This window comes from Pinus tabuliformis, chromosome 6 (assembly GCF_031772625.1).
Source record: "Pinus tabuliformis cultivar Carrire ecotype Pingquan chromosome 6, CPIR1, whole genome shotgun sequence".
NCBI lineage: Eukaryota > Viridiplantae > Streptophyta > Pinopsida > Pinales > Pinaceae > Pinus > Pinus tabuliformis.
Window position 1 is genome coordinate 145566357 of NC_142292.1, and position 23467 is coordinate 145589823.

The 23467-nt window shown below is 34.8% G+C and overlaps 2 non-coding genes across 2 annotated transcripts; both read right to left on the bottom strand.

Annotated features, from left to right (window-relative positions):
• Positions 1–19839: 19839 nt before the first annotated feature.
• TRNAW-CCA (transfer RNA tryptophan (anticodon CCA)) lies at positions 19840–19911 on the bottom strand. Its single transcript has one exon. It is a non-coding gene; the product is annotated as a tRNA-Trp (tRNA).
• Positions 19912–20637: 726 nt separating this feature from the next.
• Positions 20638–20709, bottom strand: TRNAP-UGG (transfer RNA proline (anticodon UGG)). The gene has a single exon. It is a non-coding gene; the product is annotated as a tRNA-Pro (tRNA).
• Positions 20710–23467: the final 2758 nt, after the last annotated feature.

Genomic DNA, 23467 nt, shown 5'->3' on the forward strand with positions numbered 1-23467 from the left:
ACTACATTGGAGATTTGTTAAACAGATTTGGCATGACAGAGTGCAATCCCCTCTGTACTCCAATGGAACAAAACTTGAAGCTCACATCTATTGAAGGAAAGGAATTTGAGGATGCAACAAAGTATAGACAGCTTGTAGGAAGTCTCATCTACCTCACTACTACCAGACCAGACATTTCATTTGCTGTTGGAATCCTCTCCAGGTTTATGCAAAAGCCTTGTGAGGGACATTGGTCTGCTGCAAAAAGAGTTCTAAGGTACTTGAAGGGAACTCAAGACCTTGGAATCAAGTATACACAGGTGGACGACTTCAACTTGATTGGATACTCTGATTCAGACTTCGATGGAGACAAAGAAACTGGGGTATCTACTTTAGGATATGATATGAGTCTTGGATCAGGAGCTGTCTCCTGGAGATCACGCAAACAATCAGTACCAGCAGATTCCACAACAGAAGCAGAATATGTGGCAGCAGCTGAAGCAACGAAAGAAATTGTGTGGCTCAGGAAAATTCTTGAAGATTTGCAGGTAAAACAAATACAATCAACTCCACTCATGATTGATAACACATCTGCAATAAAGTTGGCCAAGAACCCAAAGTTCCATGATCGTACTAAGCACATCAATACTAAATATCATCTGATCCGACATCATGTTGAGGCCAAAACAATCCATCTCCATCATTGTTCCACAAACGAGCAAATTGCAGACATCTTCACCAAAGCGCTTGGAAGAGAAAAGATTGAAAGATTCAGAACGATGCTTGGACTCACCAACATCCCTTCAGATTAAGGGGGGGAATGTTGACACCTAATCCGAAACGGATGGGTGAACTGGACAGTCATCAGGAAGATGAACTGATCCGTTGTATTTATGTATATATATATGAGTTAGCTAATGAATAAGATATCAGTTTTCTCTCCCGCTCATCCTGGAGTTACCCTGGCCTGACATATATAAACAAAAAGTGATCCGGACTTATGCAGGAATGAAACATAATACAGATATAAACATAAAAACATAGATGCAACATAAATAAAACTTCATTTCATTAATATCAAAGAACTAAAATATGCTTGCATACAAAATGGGAATAAACTAGCTCAAGCGATGGTAACTTATCTGTGAGAAGAGATGTGGCAACTACATGCCTCTTAACTTTGTTACAATGAGGCTCGAAGGCCTATTATTATTAAGAAACAATGGAAAACCCTAAACATTCAAAAACCTAACCCTAGGAGATGAAGCGCCAAACTATGGGTCATGTTGGGGTAAATTGGTACATCAACTTCTCGGGGTCATAACTTTGGCATACGATCTTTGTTTGACGTGCACGATAGATCGCTAGAAATATCTATCCAAGGACTATAACGTTTGACTACAAACTTATTCAAAGTCTCATGTTTCTTCATTTCCCCAAAAAAGCGTCGTTTAGGGCCTCAAAATAGCTCTGAAATTTCATGGCCCGAAAAACTGCCAAAAATAGTAAATTGTGCTACAATTAAGGAAACTGAAAGAAAAAATGTTACAATGGTGTGGGTCCAAGTGGAATAGGTGGGTGGCCACCAATATCCACCTAGATCAGTCCTCACCCATTAGGAAGAAATGGACCCCATTGCGTTGAGTGCCTCCATGAGATGGGGAAAATTATGTTGAACTTGGTCCTTGGTAAGCCACTTGCCTTGGTGCAGGAGCTAGCCAAATTTGAAAACCTGATACAGTTGGATATTCTTCTGGTGAGTTTTCTTGATCTGCATGTCCATGATCTGATCAGTTATGGCATGTTCCATGCAGTTTGGGTTTAAAGGTGTTGGTGTGAGTTATTTTGCAATGTTTGATGTGTCTAGTAATGGTGGAAAGTATGGTCGAAGGTGGTCCACATTGAACATTGCGTGCAAGCCAAGGAATGGGGGAATGTTGAGCTCAAAATAATTGTCTCCCAAAACCTTGGTAATGGTGTAAGTCCCATATCGAAGTGGTCTAAGCTTCTGATGGGCTTCAGTAAGGCATTATTTCTGCAAATTCAACCAAACTTTGTCCCCCACTTGAAACTTGTGTGGCACCTGATGTTGATCATGTCGCTACTTGTTCTTGGTATTGGAATTATCCAAGATGTTGTGAACCTGCTGGAAAATGTGCTAGATGCATTCAATAAATCTAGTTGATTTATCGGCCTCAGATAGTACATGTGTGGATTATGTCTATGTAGTCGCATGAGGCATGGCAACATTAATCAAACACAATGGTTAAAATCCTAGACCCACTTGAAAGGGATTGTGACTAATCGAGCTATGGAGAGATTTATTATAACTATGTTGCACATGGAGAAGGCTCTCATCCCAAGTTCGTGGATGCTTAGAGCTGTACATGTGGAGTATGTGCACTATCATCTTGTTGCTGACCTTTGTCTGGCCATCAGTCTGGGGATTGAATACGGTTGACTTGGTGAGCTTGGTGTCCAATAGTGTCCAAAGGCTTGATCCAGGTCCGAGTGTGATGAAGGACCCTTCCAAGACCTTTTACTTTCGTGATGTGTTAAATTGCATTTTTAAAAGAAGATAAATGAATACATGTGCATCCTATAAAGAAGAAGGAACATGACAATCATCAGCAACATAAAACTCAAGACGTTGATAACGGAGTTTGTCCAGAAGGGACTACGTCTCCGGGCCCCGGTGTCAAGATGGTGTAGGTCGCTGCATTAAGTGTTGTCAATAGTGATGATGTACATAGAGGTGATGTTGTTATCATACAGAGAAAATTCCCTCACGCAGGAGTGGTTCCAAGAGATGTTCCACTATAGGAACTCCCAGTCAAAAGACTCCTATCAGTATGACACAAACTCATGCATGATGAGCATCCCGCCAACATGGCATAAAAGGGATCTCAACGCAAACATGCATGATGAAAACATGAGTATCCCATCAACATACAACAAAGGGATCTCAAAACATAACATTATGAATGATGACAACGAGTACATCACATAGACGATTTCGCATCACATCAAGCAGGAACCATGAAACCATGTAATAAACAAGATCCCTCATCAACATCAAACGAGGATCTGTGCAGTACAATGCATAGAAAAAGAAGTACATGAACACACTACATATACCTCACAACCAGGGGCCATCTGAAGAAGAGGATGTCAAACTGTCGAAGCTGTTCGGACCATCGATCTCATGACATCAATCGCATGAAAATGGATGCTCGCACATGAATACTAACACCTGCATTCCACTTAGAAAAGTGGCTAAAGAATATAATGAGAAAAAGAGAAATCTGAACGCACCATCAGATTTGTGGCGTCGAATAGTGCACAATTGACTGCCCAATTTTTGAATTCTGAGAAATTGAGAATCTAGGGCTCAGGGAATCTTTTAGATTCCCCCTAGATTCCTCAAAGATTCTGCTCCATGGGTGAACTGGAAATCTGAAACTCAAAAGGTGGATTTTATCTCACCATTGCGATCCCTGTGGAAAACCATGAAAGACGATTGTAAACTTGACTATATTCTGACATGGAGAAAAATTACCTCAGGAAAATTGCAAGGATCATGGTTCCGCTCCCTGTTTCTATAACAGTCATGGTTCCACCTCCATATTGAAAAAATGGCCGAAAAATTTAGAACTCTGATGGAGAAACAAATAATTCCATTGCATTCTTGGCATCGAGAAGTGCTGAAACCATATAAAATTTGTCAAATTATGGCAAAGTGAAATTTCGCCCTTCCTGCAAAATTCTGCCTCGAACTGCGTGCACTGCCTCCTCTTTTGAGCGCACCGAAAACTACATTTTAAATAAAAACTGGGTGGCGGATTCTTCAAGGAAATGATTATAGTGCAGTTGGTGGAAGGTCCGGTTAATATGGATGAGGTCAGGCAGTCAAACCCCGCCTCCTCCTTTTACATATAACAAATTCCCTTTTTAAAATTTCATAAACCAAAAAAAAAATTAACTTAAGGTTTGGTTGGGTCGGGCCCACCTTGGGAGGCCAGCCCACCATACCCACCTCCGTTTTTTGTGGGTTGGGTCCGTGCCCCAAGGGCCGACCCACCCAACTCCCTCGTTAATTGAGCCATGGTTTCCGTGGATGAAGGTTATGGGGTGGCGAGGTCATGGGAGCCCACCCCATTATGTGTTGCGGTTCTGTGGGAGGGGTTAGGGGTCATGGCCTACCCCTCCACCATATATTAACTTTGTTATGTGCGGATGAGGGTTGGGGTGGCGAGGTTGGTGGCCCACCACCCCCCTTTTTTAATATAATTTTTGTTTAAATAAAACAAATTATGCGATTTTGAAAATTTGGTTTTGGACTGAAGGAGTCTTTTTAATGAGGCCACGATTTCACCTGGAATTTGGCCGGAGTTGGCCAGAATCCAATGGATGGGTTCTATCCAAATTGTGGCCTCAAGCCTGCCCAGCCAGCGAAAAGTCAACCCAACTTTGACTGCTTCTATCTTCCTCATCCAGACTTGAATTGAGGAACCGTTCACACCGTTGGGATCAGGACAACGATATCTACGCTCTGGTCCTAGTTTGAGCATAATCCAAACATTTTGATTTTTGAGCTTTCCCAAGTCCTCTTTGTCTTGTGTGTGTCTTTAGAGCCACCTGGATCAAGGCTTGACCGAAACGTGCTCAGGAACCTGTTACCCTGATCTAATATAATGGTTTGTGGGATCCCAAAATGTACCCACACTCATTCAAAGAAGAGTTTGGTAGTGTCCTCTATTGTGATACTCTTCTTGCAGGTAATATACCCATCTTAGAAAATATATGCACAACCACAAATACACAATCATTAGCATGCTTGGTAGAAGGTAGGCCAGACAAATAGTCCATGGAGATGGATTCCCAAGGCTGGCTGGGAGTAGGCATAGGAGTGTACAAGCCTTGCTTCTTAATGGTTGGCTTGGTAATGATGCAGGAAATGCAGGATCTGAATTATTTCTCAACATCCTGTCAGAGTTCTGTCCAATAAAAGTAATTTTATAGTATGACCATAGTTTTCTCCACACCAAAGTGTTTTGCGACCCGACTGAAGTACGCCTCCCAAATCAGCTTGGCATGCTCGCTTGAAGGAACACAAAGGTGGCATATGTAGCATAAAAATGTGTCCTCGAGGTGGAAATCAGGAACATGCTTGCCATCTACTAGCATCTATTATGTGGAGGTGAACTTTCGATCATTTTTGTATAGTTACGGCCATCCATAGGTATCGTGGCCACAAGATTTGAGAACAATATTCATTGTTGCACTTGGGAGCTGATTGAGGTAGTCTACAACATGATTGGTGCTACTCTTTTTGTATTTAATGTTCAAGTGGAATTGCTGCAAATATATAGACCACCTATGATGGTGATCGTTCTGCAACTTCCCTTATGTCTGTATAAACTGAATAGGTTGGTGATCAGTGTGGATGATCATCTTCTTCCCTAGAATGTAATGCTTCCATTGTATTCAAGCTTGCACAGTGGAATACATCTATTTATAATAGGTGGGGTACTTACGAATTGTATCGAAAATTGTCTCACTATCATAGGCCACTGGATACCCGTGCTAGGTGAGGACTACACCAATAGCATAGTCAGAGGCATTTGTCCCAATTTCAAATGGCTGCTGCAATTTTGGATATGCGAGTATCAGTGCAGAGCAAAAGTCACACTTCAACTCAACGAATGCCTTATGTTGGGACTCAGACCAGGAAAACTTTTCTTTTGCTCCACCCTTAGTAATTTGACTCAAAGGCCAAGTGATATGGGAGAATCCCAACACAAACCTCTGATAAAAATTGCAAGGCCCTAAAATTTGTGAAGCTCTATTAGAGTGGTCGAGGCTGGCCAATCTCTTATGACTCGGATCTTAGTTGGATCCACATGCCTGCCTTTCTCATTTATGATGTAACCTAGATACTGTACCTGGTGTAGAAATTCCTTGTAGATTCAAACTGTAGATTGTAATATGCTAAAACAATACACTTGAATCTACTCTACTCATTAATGGAAACAATAAACAATCGATGAAATCACGAGGCATATAAGAGAAATCAATCACACATAACACAATGATTTTCTGCAGAAAGCAACAGCTAAAAACCCCTGCTATCTATATATTGCATTAATCAGAAAATATGAGAATATTACAATGCTTTGCTCAATCTCGAACAAACTATACACTATCTCTATCTATCTCACTTCTTCTTAAGAAAGCCTTGGATGAATACAATATGCTTTGTTAAACCTTGAGCTCAACATACACAAGTATTTACTATCCTCTTCCTTTTTGAATGCCTTTGGCCAATACTTAGCCAATTTTCCAAGCCTCCAAGCTCCTAATTCCTTGCCCTCACAAGCTCCATGAATAAACTTGTGCTTCCTATTTCTTGGTATCACCAACTCGTACTCACCAAAACAATGAATAATCTTGTACCTTCATTCCTCCTTTTAAAGGAAATTTTAATGGTTAAAATTAGTGAATTTTCTAATTAAGAAATGATTTATTTTATGTCTTCTTCTAATTGCATGCACCATCTGTTTAATTTAGATGATCTTACAACTGATAGTAAATTATCCCTGAATTCCAATCTCAACTGGGTCTTTCTCCGATCTGATATGCATGAGTTAATTATGAGTCAATCTTCAATTTACTAGTTGATCATTGTAGGCAGCACCACACTGCACTTCAAGTACCACCCCATTATTCGATAGGAAACACCCCACTACTATAGGTTACACCCAACTATTGAAGGTTAAATCTCACTAATGCAGGTTACACCCCACTACTATAAGTTACACCCCACTACTGAACCTCCCACTAATTCCTCCATTAGTTGAAACTAGTTTAACTGACTTTAACTTAGTTAGACTGAATTAAATAATTACAACTCAAAATAAACTCAACTAGTTCTCCTAATTGTAGAAGACACTCTACATGACTCTAGTTAGATCCTCAACTCGAATTAACTGAGCTAGCTATGTCAAATTAACTTAGTTAACTATTACAAGTTGTCATGAGATGTGGAGTTACAATTTATTCCCAATTTAATTCAAGCACAAATTAAATGAGGATTTTTCTCAATGTTATTTTTAACATTTCTTGTTGTTATTTTGAGCACTCCCTCTCAACAAGAAAGGAATTCAACTCTATCATGATCTGGTACCTTTGGAATGTTTTGCATGCAAAACTTGTCACTGTAGTTGTTGCTACTGCAACATCTGCAACCCAAAAAAAAACATACAAACAAAATAAACTGAATCAACTATGTCTGCAACTGTCTGCTAGGAAAAATTGTGTTCTTTTGACTCTACTACTAAGCCTCCTGCTATGCACTCCTCAATATCTGAATGATATTGAACCTCCTACTACTGAATATTGTGTGCCCCCGTAGAAAGGTAATTATCCATGAGACAAAAAACACCTCAATTGATCTTGCCCAAATTTATGCACTCTTGGGACTATTGGTTCACATCACCCCACCTCTCACCTAGAGGTATGGTTACATGTGCTCCCTTAGCCCACTTGGCTCAAAATTACCCCCTACTGGAGATCTCTACTTGAGTGGATGTCTCCACTCAATCTCCTCTTTGCTTCTCCAATTGTGGTTTCTCCACAACTTGCTGAGGTTGCTTCTGAGGCTGCATGTTGAGAGGTAATTTATGCTCCCTCTCAACCACCAAATCTCTAACATTTTCCTTTCTCCCAAGGATTTGCATGCATGAGCTAAATATTATCTACTGATAATGTTGTTATTCCGCTACTGCTACTTCCGCACTGCTGCTACAACCACTGCAATAATGAGTCTAATCTCCCTAGATCTTGAAGTACTAGCTTCCATAAGGTTGCTCCCTCTGAAACTAGACTCCCTTTGAATTTCAATCTCTGTGTGGGAAATCTCTCTACTCTTCAATCTAACAATATCAATTATCACAACTCCCTTTTGTGTAACTAAACATTGGCTTGTTGATCTTCCCACTAGTAGTCTCCTAGCTCCATTAAGAAGTCTACACATAGAGTCTTCTAGATTTTCCCTGAATAAGAGCTCCATCAATCTACAATGACAACTTTGAGTTCTTCTCTTCTATTGTGATTTCAACTCCATGTAGAAATTCCTTGTAGATTAAACTACAGATTTTAATATGCTAAAACAATAGACTTGAATCTACTCTACTCATCAGCAGAAACAATAAACGATCGATGAAATCATGAAGCATATAAGAGAAAGAATTCAATCACACATAACATGATGATATTCTGGGGAAAGCCACAACTAAAAACCCATGATATATGTATATTGCATTAATCAAAAAATATGAGAAGATTAAAATTCTTTTCTCAAGCCTGAGCAATCTCTGCACTATCTCTGTCTATCTCTCTATTTCCTAGGCAAGCCCTGGATGAATACAATATGCTTTACTCAACCTTGAGCTCAACCTGCATAAGTATTTTCTATCCTCTACCTGATTAATTGCATTTGGCTAATAATTAGCCAATTTTACAAGCCTCCAAGCTCCTAATTCCTTTCCCTCACAATTTCCACGCACAAACTTGTGCTTCCTATTGCTATGATTTATTTTAGGCCTTCTCCTGATTTTATGGACCATCTATTTAATTTAGATGATTTTACAATTGGTAGTACTATTATGCCTGAAATCCAATCTCAACTAGGTCTTTCTTTGATTTGACATGCATGAGTTAATTATGAGTGGATATTTAGTTTACTAGTTGATCATTGTAGGCAGCACCACACGACACTTTAGGCAGCACCCCACTACTGCAGGTTACACCTCACTACTGCAAGTTACACCCCACTAATGCAAGTTACACCCCACTACTACAAGTTACACCCCACTATTGTAGGTTACACCCCACTAATGCAAGTTACACCCCACTACTGCAAGTTACACCCCACTACTAGACCTCCCCCTATTTCCTCCATTAGTTGGAACTAGTTTAACTGAATTTAACTCATTTAGACTGAATGAAATAATCACAACCCAAAATAAACTCAACTAGTGATCCTAATTGTAGGAGACACTCTACATGATTCTAGCTAGACCTTTAACTCGAATTAACTGAGCTAACTAAGCTAAATTAACTTAGTTAAGTATTACAAGTTGTCATGAGTTGTGGAGTTACAATTTATTCCCAATTTAATTAAAGGAAAAAATAAATTAGGATTTTTCTTGATGTTATTTTTAACATTTATTGTTTCTATTTTCAACACCTGGCTCATGCCAAATGTACATTTCTCCAAGTTGGCACACAATTTGTGCTGCCGCAAGGTTTGAAGGACCTACCGAATGTGCTGCAAGTGTTCTTCCCAGCTCTTGTTGAAGATGATGATTTCCTCTAGATAAATAACCAAGAATGCGTTGGTGAAGGGTCACAAGATGTCATCCATTAGCCTCCTAAAAGTAGCAGGGGAATTTGTGAACCTGGAGGGCATAACAAACCATTCAAAAATGCCTTCCTTGGATTTGAAGGTGGTCTTCCATATATCTGTAGCCTCTATTGGAACCTGGTGATAGCCAAACTTCATATCGATCTTGCTAAAATACTTGGCCCCCTTGAGTTGGTCCAAAAGGTCATCAATCTGTGGGATTGAATACCTGTTCCTGACAGTGATTTTGTTTAGTGTCCAAAAATCAATGCAGAGTCTCCAAGTCCCATCCTTATTCTGTACACGTACAGTTAGGTTCCCACAAGGCAAGGAACTTGGTTGGATGTGCCATTTTTGTAACAAATCATGGATTTTCCGCTTGGTCTCTTCATTTTCAAAAATGGAGCGACAATATATTGACTCATTGGGTAGAGGTGCTCCAAAAGTCACATTGATCAAATGCTTGACCTGACAATGCAAGGGTACCCCTATGGGTGAGGAGAAGATGTCCCTATATTCTTCCACGACCTTATCTACTTGCTTATGTTGCGTGGAGGAACCCTTCCTGAGGGCCATGGATGTGGCCACGATCTTCCCCTTACTTTGAGAGTGAATCAGAAAGAAAAAAAAAATTCCCAGTTAGGGAGATGATCTTACTGTATTGCTTAGCAGAGATCAAAGAGATGGCGATAAGCGGGGCTACCTTCGGTATCATGTATAACTTATTACCCAAAGAAATAATAACAGTGTGAGGCCTCGACTCATATACAACATGACACTTCCATAAGTATGGTTGGCCTAATAATACATCACAAACTTCAAGAGGAACAAAATCACACAATACCTCATCCATGAAGGGCTTGATGTTGTAGGGAAGGTGAAACTATTGGCTGACGCGGAGATCTCGTCCTTGGTGAAGCCACCCGATGGTGTACGGTTGCAAGTGTGGTGTGGTCAGTAGGCCCAACTGCTTCATGACCTCTGTTGAAATGAGTTTCTTTTGGCTCCTTCTATCAACAATGAATTGCAGCAGTGAACCCTTCACCCACATATATGAGTGGAAGAGATTCCCCCCCTCCTCTGGATCTTCGGGCTCAAACTTTTGGATCTTGGTGGTGGCAATAGTGACGCTGGGCTCCGCATCAATAATATGCTTCCCTTTGTCATTCCCCTTGTTGGGTTCTGACTTAAATTCAAAACATGCATTTGATTCGAAATCCTTCAACTCAAGAAATAATGGATAACCCTAAACATCCAAATACCTAACCCTAGGAGGTGAAGCGTCAAAACTATGGGCCTCGTTGGGGTAAATTGGTACATCAAATTCCTAGGGTCATAACTTTGGCATATAATCTCCATTTGGTGCGCACAATACCTTGTTAGAAATATCTATCCAAGGAATATAACTTTCAACTGCAAACACAAGTTAAAGACTCATGTTTTCTAGTTTTCCAAAAAAAACGTTGTTTAGGGCCTCAAAACGGCTCTAGAAGTTCAGGAGCCAAAAAACTGCCAAAAATAGTAAACTATGCTACGATTAAGGAAATTGAAAATCCTTAAAGAAATAATGTTACAATGGTGGGGGTCTAATTGGAATAGGTGGGTGACCACCAATATCCACCTAGATAGAAAAAGCTACCATGAACAAAGAATAGAACATTAAAGAAGGGAAAAGCAAGTGAGGGGTAATAGATCAAGCAAGAAAGATTTAGTGGTCAAGGTGATGAATAATGGGCTTCCAAGGTTGGCTCACATGGAAATTTGAATTCTAATTTTACTAATATTTATCTCAATTACATCTCCAATGGGGTTGACAATCTTAACAAACAAAATTTCAATAAGTCAAGTTTCAACTCTCCTTTCCAATGCTAACATGAACTTATTTAATTCCAGTAATCCCAGTAAGAATTGTGATAATTCTTCTTTGATTATTAATACTTACAATATTGACTAAGTTTCTAATATTTTTTCTTCATATATGAACGTCTCTTCTACAAATAGCCAATTAAGCCTCATCAACACCAATCTTATCCATGATTTTTCTCAATCCTGTAAACCCACCATGCCAACTCCTTTTAATCATCCTTCTACCATCATTAATCTCTCTTATTTTCATCTCAACCACACTAACCTCCATTTTCTACAAAAAGCCTTTAACTATGCTATTTTATCTCAACACATCCCTATTAAAGATATTGTTTGTGTTGTCAAAATAGTAATGTAGAACCTGCCCACATAAACATATGAGTACCCACTCATGTCATTGGTTTCTTTCTTGTTGACAATCTTCAATATTTCTTGGAAAAAACTCTCTCCTTCATTAAGGACTCCTATGACTTCATTCATAAAACTAGGAACCCTCAATTGGATGAACAAGACATTATGATTAGTTTTGACATGGTATCTTTATTCCCTAAAATCCCAATTCTTAAAGCTTTGAAACGAATATCTAAATTGTTTTACCCCAAAAATCTCAAATTCATTCAAATTTGTCTTTATTCTACTTTATTTTCTTTTAAACCTAGACTTATTATGAGAAACTTTAAGGTACAATACCGATCCTCGTTATCCACTATGGTAGCTAATATTTTTATGGAACACTTCAAATCTCTAACCTTAAACTCCTTGCATCTTAAACCAAATTTTCGGTATTGTTTCATTGGTGATGCCTTCATTAGTTGGTCCTATGGCTACTCAACCATGTTCTCTTTTCTTAACCATTGAATAACATTTCCCCCCATATTCAATTTACTATGGAAACGGAAAAAAATAACCCCATCCCTTTTTTGGATACTCTCATCTTCCCTCTCCTAGATGGATCCCTAACCCACCAAGTTTTCATAAAAAAGAATCACACTAACGAATACCTTCATGCACAATCTCATTATCACATAGCCTAAAAATATGTTATTCTAAAAACTCTTATATTTCGACCATTCAAATTTCTACTCAATTCCTAGTCTAGTAAGAAAAAGATTTTTTGACCAAAGCATTGACGGCCAATGATTACTCTATCTCCCAAATTGACAAAACTTTGTGTGTGGCCTAAAATCCTAATCCTGAAATTTCCACCTAATTTTTGACTTGAGCCCTCATTCCCCCCCTCCACACCCTCCCCCCCACCCCCTACAACCAAGGCACCACTAGTCTTATATCCAAAATATTTTCTAAAAGGAATATCAAAACACTCTTTAAACCCTATAAAGAAGTTGGGTATGTGTTTTATTCTTTGCATGACATATATAAAAAGAAAAGAAATTGTGTACACACATAAATAGAAAAGAAATTGAATTTTATTAGGTTAGTTTATATTTATATTTATTTAAAAGTGGTTTTTAAGTCATTATAACAATATTCATTAAGATATTTGGAATTGGTTTGTTGGTTGTTGGAGTCTCTTGAGAGAATTTCTCAACAATATTCTATGAACTTAGAATTTGTTGGATCTCATAAGCGTTATATATGCGGGACATATCTTGGTTTTCAAATATAATATACAAATAGGTTTTGTGTATATTATGTGCACTATGTTTCCAATTTTAATTTCTTTGTAAGATATCAAAGTTTAATATGATATTAGTGAGGATTTGAATGGGATAACAATTATTTTGCTCAATCACCCCAAATTATCTCAATTAATTATTATCAATCTAGATTCATCTTAAGTCCAAATTTACCAAGGACTAAGAGGAACTCGAGGAAAACATTTTCACCTCTATTGATTCATCTTGGCTCTTGACAGATCCAAACTTAAGATAGATCTATGTTGATTCTTAATAATATTATTTATATTTATATAAAATTCACATTTCTATATATAGAAATATTCTTATTTCTAATTTTATTAAAATCGATAAAACCATGATGATAAATGTAGTTACATATATACATGGCATATTAATTAAATTTAAATATGAAGTTCTGGAATATAATGGTTATGAATATAAATCATTATTTTAATTTATATGATTAAGCATTAGGCGAATTTTGAGGTCTAAAATGGGCCTCCTAAGGAAATTATAAAATAACAGTGGAAATAATAAAATAAGATTACATTACATCATCAAATTTTAGAGAGAAAAAAAGAAAAAAGAAAAAAATCAACTCATATTTTCAACTTATCTTCCTATGGGTTTACTCAAATTTATAATGACAACACTCGTTGGATGCAAAATATAATTCCTCATCCAAGGAGTACCCATGTTGGATACTTTTGATGTACCCTGCTATACGAAAAATGAGAAATACATTAGAAACATTATTGTAATCATGTTTTTTCATGTGTTTCTCATTTTTCATTTACCAAGGTCCATCAAAAGTATGCAACATGGGTACTCCTTGGATAAGGAATTAAATTTTTCATCCAACGAGTACTTCCATTCGAAATTTGAGTAAAACTTCAGGGAGATAAGTTGAAAATACGAGTTGAGAAAATAGTTTTATTATTTTATTATTTTTTAATCTTTTACTTTTTTACTCTAAAAATGGTGAATCATCCCCTATGGTTGACATCATCATCTTGAATCATGTTGGTTCTTATAAAGTTTATTTGGTTGTACATTTTTGTTAGGAGGCCCATTTTAAACCTCAAAAATCCCCTAATGTAGAATTTTTTTTTTCTAGTTTATATGATTCTTAAGATGATTGCATGTCTAACCTATGGCTTGAGTAGGTTATTGAGGGGCATCTAAGTTGTCAACATTACCCGAGGGGCATCTAATGGGCATCTAAGTTGTCAAGATCACTTGAGGTGCATCTAAGCCACATAATCACCTGAGGATTTCACCTAGTCTGGGCCACCCGATTTTTGCCCACAGAGTTTCCAACCAGTGACCTATAGACCATAGAGTGTCTTAACAGAACACTCTTTCCCTATTTATTCTATGCCCCTCGGCTAAATAGATTTAAATTTATAGATACTATTTATATTTTATACATTTAGCATTTCTATAATTACAAATATTTTTATTTTTATTTATAAGTTTATTGAGCCGAGAGGCTCATTCTACAACCCAATATGAGGGGGATGTGTAACTTTGTTCGTCCATCTGTCCTCCTTTAAAATAAAAATAAAATAAAAATTATGTTCTAAATAGAAAAATAATGTCTATTATAATAAAAAAATGAAATAAAACTTATGCGTTTCAAAAATATTTCAACAAGAGATTTAAATAAACTATTTGAAGATCTATGTTAAGTTATATATGTTGATATCAACTTCATATATATCTATATATAGAAAACATAAAGTTATATATATCAACATTTTAATGTTGTATATAAAAAACTCATATATATATCAACATTTTAATGGTGTATATAAAAAAATATTCAATGTGGTTTATCAATAAAATATTTTAATAAGAATTAATATCGACATATACTTAAAAATATATTAATAATAAAAAACCATTTTAATTTGCATGATAAAAATGTTTCGATGTGCATGTGATGTGAAATATTTTAATGTAAATTAGGTATATATTATATATCATTTTAAGAAATATATATATAAGTTTTTATGGTTAAAACATTTATTTGGTCCTATAGACACTCTATTTACCATTCAAAAAAACAATTTATTAAACAATGAAAAATAACACATTGTATTTTGCACACTAAAGAAGTTTGCATGTGAAGAAATTTAATCCCTCTAAACTCATGTTCGATCCGTACTTAAATGGATCTATATTGATTAATTAAATTTATTAAGTTTTATATGGTTATTAATAACATACTCTAAAATACCATGGTTACTAAATTTATTAATTTTTATGTTAATGTTAGTATGATATGTATATATATATTTTTTTATCTATTAGACTAACCTAAGTACCCACGGGGGATTTGAACCGGTGACCTATCGCAAGGAGTGCCTTAACAGCGCACCCATTCACCGTCAATCCAAAGCCCCGTGGGCAGTATGATATGTATATTATGATTTATTTATTTTTAAAATTTGTTTATAATTTCATTAATAAAAAATTACAATATAACAAATTAAATTGAATAGATTTATTATTTTTATTATTTAATTTAGTCAACATTATATTTTATTATTATTGATTTTTAATTTAATATTTCATTTTTCTATAATGTAATATTTATTCTATATGAAAATTTAAATATTTATATTTATTTACAACACTACAATATCTCTCCCACACTAAATTATAAAAACACACTAAATTATAAAAATCTTATTGACACAAACATGTATATATATATATAAATATATAACAAATCAATTAATAAAAATTATACTTATATAATTCATATATATATATATATATATATATATATATTTTAATAAAAAACAATACCTTACAACAATTACACTATAAAATTTTATAAAATCTTAAATATAATTATTTATTTAATAGAGCAAAAATAAGGATGTATAATTGTTTTATTAATTAATCTTATTTCTAAATAAAATCCTTAGAGTAAGGGCACTGCAAAGTTGCAAATCATATTAAATATGCAAATTTATTCACGCCAGTACTTCTCAACAATCTCAATACATTTATTTTTCATTGGAACAAAACCTTTATTTCGATTATAAATAATTTTTCTCGATTATTTGAACTAATTTGAAATTCACTTTCTAGATACTTTATAGTGAGATTATTCTTGTGGCTCGTTTTGAACCAATATTTGTGGTTCTTTTTTAAGGATAAATTGCTTAATTTATTATGATTAATTTGTTTTGAAAATGAATCACATTTCATAATTTTTGTGGAATAATCTTAATATGATAATTTGAAAGTGAATTTCTAAATATTTTATATTGAGATTATTTTGGGGGTTTGTATTGAACCGTTATTTGTAGTTTATTTTAAAGATAAATTGCTTAAATCAAATATGATTAATTTATTTTGAAAATGAACTACACTTGATAATTTTGTGGAATAATTTCAATATAATAATTCGAAGCTGAATTTCAAATCAGTTATGAATAATTTTGAATATAATTTATAAATAAAATAATGTATTATTTAATAGCAAAATTATAATTTAGTTAATAAAATAATTTAAAGATATTTGTTTAATTATATTAAATTAACTTTTTAGTGTTTTAAATTAATTAAAAAATTATTTAATAGTCTAAAATTATATGATTTTTCTTAAATAAGGTTGAAAAATCAAGTTATTATAAATGAATAATCAAGTTAGGATAGTTTTTATCATTTTATATAAAAATCATTTTTAATTCATTTTAATTTCAATTTTAAAAAAATTATACTTATTATTACCATACAACTTAAGTGAATTTAATGATGATGATGATGATTAACATCTATTAAGACCAATGCAGTTTATTGGACCTCAAGAAAAGAAAAAGAATCTAATTGTGATTCTTCAAAATCTTATTTCTATGATCAAAAAGAAGGGAAAGAAGTGCTCTAAAATCATTATAGTTGGGTTGGCTTAACAAGTCAAGAAGATTGGAAGTGTGACAGATGTTAGGGAATTGAGAGCAGATGTGAATAAGAGTCGGGCAGTCTAAAAGGAAGTGTTTTTTACCTTCCACCCTCTTAGTATCGTAAATCTGACAAATTCTATCGTCCCAAGGAGCCTTGGGAGTAGACCACCATCTGGTTTCACTTCGAAGCTCATGAAAATTAGTTCTTATCCTAAGGATGTTCATTTTTTTCTTAGTGTTGATCAACACAGAGAGATAATTTTGGTTATCAAGGGTAGGGTTGATCAACTCCTTATATTCTTAGTGTTGGTCAACACAGAGAGATAATTTTGGTTATCAAGGGCGGGGTTGATCAACTCCTTATAGTATCATAGCTTCCTTTTACCCTCTAACTCCTTATTATCCCACAACTTATCCTTAAAATTGGAGGTAATAGTATCTTTGACACTATCCTTGCTTCCCATGATGATTTCCTCCTTTATCCCCCAATGGTTGAGCCAAGAATAGGCATCCTTATGCCACCTACGCTTGAGGCAAAGGTGAGGTTTTTGACTAAAGTTAAAAGCAAATTTTGGGAGTCTCTTGGATTCCATGTTGCAAATATTCTTATACATCAGATATCTAAGCATAGCTTATGCTTCTTTTACCAATAAACAAAAAGAGTATCATAAACCAATTTAAAATTAAATATAATAAAATGAGGATTTGTTAAAAAAGATTGATAGTGTCACTTTAAAAGCTTTGCATTTTAAATGAAACGTATGTGTGTGTGTGGGGTAAGGTGTTTGATTTTCAAAAATGATATTTTTAAATTAAAAAGTAGCATTAATCAATATTTAAAGTAGTTAATTATATAATATAAATAAATATTTTATATTAAATTAGTTTTAAACAACAATAATAATTTTGAATATAAATTATAAATCAAACTATGCATTATTTAATAATAAAATAATTTAAAGATATTTGTTTAATTAGATTTAACATTTTTAAATTTTTTTAATTAATTAAAAGTTTATTGGATAGTCTAAAATATATAAAAAAATTACCTTTATATGATTTTTTTTAAATAATGGTGACAAATCAAATTATTATAAATGAACAATCAAATTAGGATAGTTTTGATCATTTTATATAAAATCACTTTTAATTAATTTTAATTTCAATTTTAAGAAAGTTAGACTTATTATTACCATATAACTTAAGTGGATTTAATAATGATGATGATGATGATGATTATCTACTAAGACTAATGCACTCTATCGGACCTCAAGAAAATAAAAAGAATCTAATTGTGATTCTTTAAATCTTATTTCGATGATAAAAAAGAAGGGAAAGAAGCGCTTCAAAATCACTATAGTTAGGTTGGCTTAACAAGTCAAGAAGATTGGAAGTGTGGCAAATGTTAGGGAATTGAGAACGGATGTGACTAAGAGTCGAGCAGTCTAAAAGGAAGTGTTTTTCATCTTCTACCTTCTTAGTATCACAAATCTGACAGATTCTATCATGCCAAGAAGTCTTGGGAGTAGGCCACCATCTCGTTTCACTTCAAAGCTCATGAGAATTAGTTCTTATCCTAGCGATGTTCATTTTTTTCTTAGTGTTATTCAACACAGAGAGATAATTTTGGTTATTAAGTGTGGGGTTGATCAACTCCTTAGTATCTTAGCTTCCTTTTACCCTCTGGCTCTTTTATCATCCCACAACCTATCCTTAAAATTGGAGGTAATAGTGTCTTTGACACTATTATTGCTTCCCATGATGATCTCCTCCTTTATCTCCCAATAATTAAACCAAGAATAATTATCCTTATGTCACATGCACTTGAAGTGGAAGTTTCAACCAAAATTAAAAACAAATTTTAAAAACCTCTTAAATTGTATGTTACAAAATTTTTCTTACAAATGAAATATTTAAACATAAACCTAACATGGGCTTATTTTACCCATAAAAACCAATTTAAAATTATTAAACATGAACCTAACATGTGCTTCTTTTACCAATAAAATCCAATTTAAAATTAAATATAATAAAATGAGGATTTCCTAAAAAAATTAATCATGTCACTTTAAAAGCTTTGTATTTTAAATGAAAAGTATATATCAGATTCATGGCAGTATTTTAAAAACCTCTTAAATTTGGTCTAGTAATATGATTCTCGCTTAGGGTGCGAGAGGTCCCGTTGAGTTCAATTCTCGGAATGTCCCCAATATTAAAAATAGTTAGGGAAAGAAAATATTTACCAAAAGTTTCCTAGGCTGTTAGATTTTTACGAATCACTGGTACTGCCAAACCATTTCCATAGGCACATAAAAAGCTGTGCGAGAAGTCCCAAGTTCAATCCTGTGAATGCCCCTTATTTGTCAAATAAAGTAGGCACACATTAAAAAGCTGGTTTAAGGTGCGAGAGGTCCCTAAGTTCAATGCTGTGAATACCCCATATTTATCAAATTAACTAGGCACGTATAGAGCGGGCTTAAGGCGCAAGAGGTCCCGAGTTCAATCCTGTTAGTGCCTCGTCTTCTGAAAAGCTTCTATACGCTGTTATATTTCCTAGAAAACTTCTATCGGCAATCTCCAAAAAACAAAAACAGAAAGAAACAGCCACAAACGTATACTCGGTTATATTTCCTAATCGGTTTTATTTCCTGGAAAGCTTCTATCGGCAATCCTCCAAAAAGAAAGAAAAAACAGCCACAAACGTATACTCTGTTATATTTCCTAATCGGCAATCTCCAGAAAGAAAGAAAAAGCAGCCAGAAAGGATAAAAACATAAAAGGTGCAAGCCGTCCCAAGTTCAATCCTAACAGCGCTCCGTCATTCGAAAAGCTTCTTTAGGTTATATTTCCTCAAAAACTTCTCAAGAAAGAAATAAAGAAAGAACTTCTCCAGAAATAAATAAAGAAAGAACTTCTCCAGAAATAAATAAAGCAAGCTTCTTTAGGCTATATTTCCTCAAAAAGCTTCTTTAGGCTATATTTCCAGAACCGCGCCGCAGCCAATTAAAATTGTCAGACTAAAGGGGATTGAACCCGACGTGAATCGAACACGCAACCTTCTGATCTGGAGTCAGACGCGCTACCATTGCGCCACGGATCCCTATCTCTAAGTCTCTGCAAGTTCACGTAGTCTACTTAATACGAAAAGCTGGTTTAAGGTCGGAAAGGTTCCAAGTTCAATCCTGTGGATGCCCCGTATTTATCAAATAAACCAGGCAAAGCTGGTTTAAGGTCGGAAAAAACCCAAGTTTAATCCTGTGGATGCCCCGTATTTATCAAATAAACCAGGCACATAAAAATCTGGCTTGAGGTGCGAGAGCTTCCGAGTTCAATCCTGTGGATGCCCCGTTTTTTGGAAAGTTTCACTCAAACCTTCAAAGGTAATCTTCCTACATAGATTGGTATTGGTAGGGTTTACTGGTACTGCTAATGCTTTTTTGGTACGCACATCAGGTACGTCAAAGGTTGCGAATCGCGATAATAGTCCTCCCGCACTCAAAGCTTAGTAAATGCATCAGGTAGGCACATCAGATAGTCAAAGGTTGCGAATCGCGATAATAGTCCTCCCGCACTCAAAGCTTAGTAAATGCTGGTATTGGTAGGGTTTCCTGGTACTGCTAATGCTTTTTTGGTACGCACATCAGGTACGTCAAAGGTTGCGAATCGCGATAATAGTCCTCCCGCACTCAAAGGTTAGTAAATGCATCAGGTAGGCACATCAGGTAGTCAAAGGTTGCGAATCGCGATAATAGTCCTCCCGCACTCAAAGCTTAGTAAATGCATCAGGTAGGATGCTCTAAAATCGCCTAAAAAGGAAAGAAAATTAGGGGCATTCCGAGAATCGAACTCGGGACCTCTCGCACCCAAAGCGAGAATCATACCACTAGACCAAATGCCCTGTACGGAATAAAAACGTACATTATATAGGGAAGCTAAAATAAAAATGAGTGGCCCCCGTGCATTTTATTGGAAGGTTAAATTTGCTGGTGCTGTCAAAAAATATGTTGGTTTGAGATAAATGGGAGTCTAAGAGCATGTGTTTCTTCCTAAGAAGTCACATGTTCAAAATTATAGGGGTAGAGTATGTATGGCTTTGTAGACTTAGCAATCAAATCGCTGCGCCGAGGTAGATCCATTGTCTCATAAAAGAGTCTCATACACCAATTTACAAAAGAATCTCATACACCAATTTACAAAGGAGTCTCATACACCAATTTAATGTCTAGCTTCACTGGGAACTTAAGAATAAATAAATATTATCATTTATTATTATTATAAAAAACTATATGTCTCAACCACTGATATTGCAATGCTTTTGACGCAGCCCTTCCCTACTTTACTTTAAACTATTGTTAAATGAACACTTTACTTTAAACTATTGTTAAATGAACTAGACTGAGGGCGTTATCAGCAGAACCAAGAAAGGAGAGCTATGACACGTTTTAGTTCCCGCGCCATTGAAAGTTAATTGCATTGCAGTTGCGGAAGGTTTTATTTGCGATGCATATTTTTGACAAAACTCGATTTGTCATGGCGAGATCTATTGTGAACATTACAAACTACTCTCATTTAGTTGATTACTTCTTTAGTCCTTGTTTCTTTGTTTACATTACAAATCTCAATATACGTTTATATTTATTTTTCTATTAGGAATAGTTTAGTGTAGTTTCTTGCTAATGTGATAGGGATATTGTACAATCCGTAGATCTCGTTGGTTTTTAAGGTTTGTAATAATAAATAATAATATTATTTATATAAAAGAGAAATTTGATATGTATAAGTGTATAAAAAGATAAATATAAATATTATGAATATAATAAAAAATTGTATTTTTTTATGGTTATTTAAATCTATATTAAATGATCATATAATTAATTATCATTTAAAAAAATTTATTTATTTTTGGAGATGGATAGATTCAGATTTAAGATGGATGTTTTATACGAAGATGTTGCAAGTGTATCTCTCTAAATCTATTAACACTTATATCTCACAATTATGGGAAATGAAATATCAAAATGAATCAAGGGTAGTCACATGTTAAACATCAAATGTTTTTCATAGATGATCCATGATGAACCAATAGAAGATCCATTTCTATGCAAGAAATAGTCATCTATCTATACTTTCTTTCTTTCTTCTTTTTTCTTTCCATGTGGTTCACGTTCCCAAAAGATCAATGACTGCTACGTCTATGGAATAATTGTACAAGTAATTGTACAAGACATATTTTTCCATGTGGTTCATGGTGCTCAAAGATCGGTGACTGCTATATCCATGGAATAATTGTACCACGTAGATCTACTGGAAAGGATTACCTTATGTTGGCTCAACCACAGGCCTAACCCCAAGAGTGTCGAGAGTTTTGAATATGTGACCTCTCAATAACGGGGATGCTTTAACAACAACGACACAACCAATTAAGCTAACCCTTGAGGCTATAGTCATGTGTTTATACTTACATTCTACATTGCAATATATTTATATGCAATTCTTGTACTCAAATGTGAGGTGGCAAATGTAAGAATTGGAAGTACTAAGGTTGTCAAGGTCATAAATATCTCAATCATCTCCATCCAAGAAAAAACAAAGAGAATTGTCTATCATATCTAAATCATTAGCTATTTAGCTTTGTGGATAAGTTGTGGATAAGTTGAGCAATAGGCATTTGGAATTTTCATAAAGTCCCTTTCCAAATTTCTTCTATTTGGAATGTGGTCCCCATGTTACTAGTCAACATTCAATTTATCGCAAATGACAAGGACATGATGTGGAAGGTGATGTGGAGTGTGGATGTGACATGGATTGTGATGTGTCACAGATGATGTGGAAATGCAGATTAATATTTTCCGAAAAAACTAATTTAGTAAGAAATTCTAAATTTCAATTAATTTTAAATCAAGGGATTCCACAACAAAATTCTATTATCCAGAGTTTTAAAAGGGGATCGAACATCTAAACTTTTCAAACAGTTGACTTATTAAGAAGTTCCAAATTTTTGGATTTTTGGATAAAAAAGAGACTTATAGATCCTCACTGTTCCATCTTGAAGATCCACCAAATATTAACGAATAAAAAACCCGAATTTAGCATTTTGGTCTTAAATAGTGTTTCTGTTAGGTCTGATTGTTTGACAAAAAAAACAATTCTAGCTAATTTCTATTTTCTGGTATATGGATAAATTTTCCTGATACCTAAACATATCAATGATCCTACATCTGGATTTAGACTTTTGCTAATTCACAAATTTAAAAAGAATTATAGATTCTAAATCTTCTGAATATTGGAACTCTAGCATAAGATTTGGAAATTTTGTAATTAAATGATAAATCCAACTTTCAAATTATATCCCTCACTAGAAAAGACGCAGAGCAAAATGTATAGATCACACGGGGTGAAAGATCAAAGAGATAAGAGGTTCAAATTGGCATTAGTTTGGGTCGGACGGTTGTCAAATGATAGGGGAACATAACATACACTATCAAGAATATGTCTCTACCCACTAAATAAAGTATGTGTTTCCACAACTTTGTATTTACGGTCCATCAACATTACTTGTAATGCTATTTTTATATAGTCAAGAACATTGCTTATAAAGGTATTTTTTTAGTTAAGAGCATTGTTGTTGTTAATTGTTTTGTCTTTATTTTGTCAAA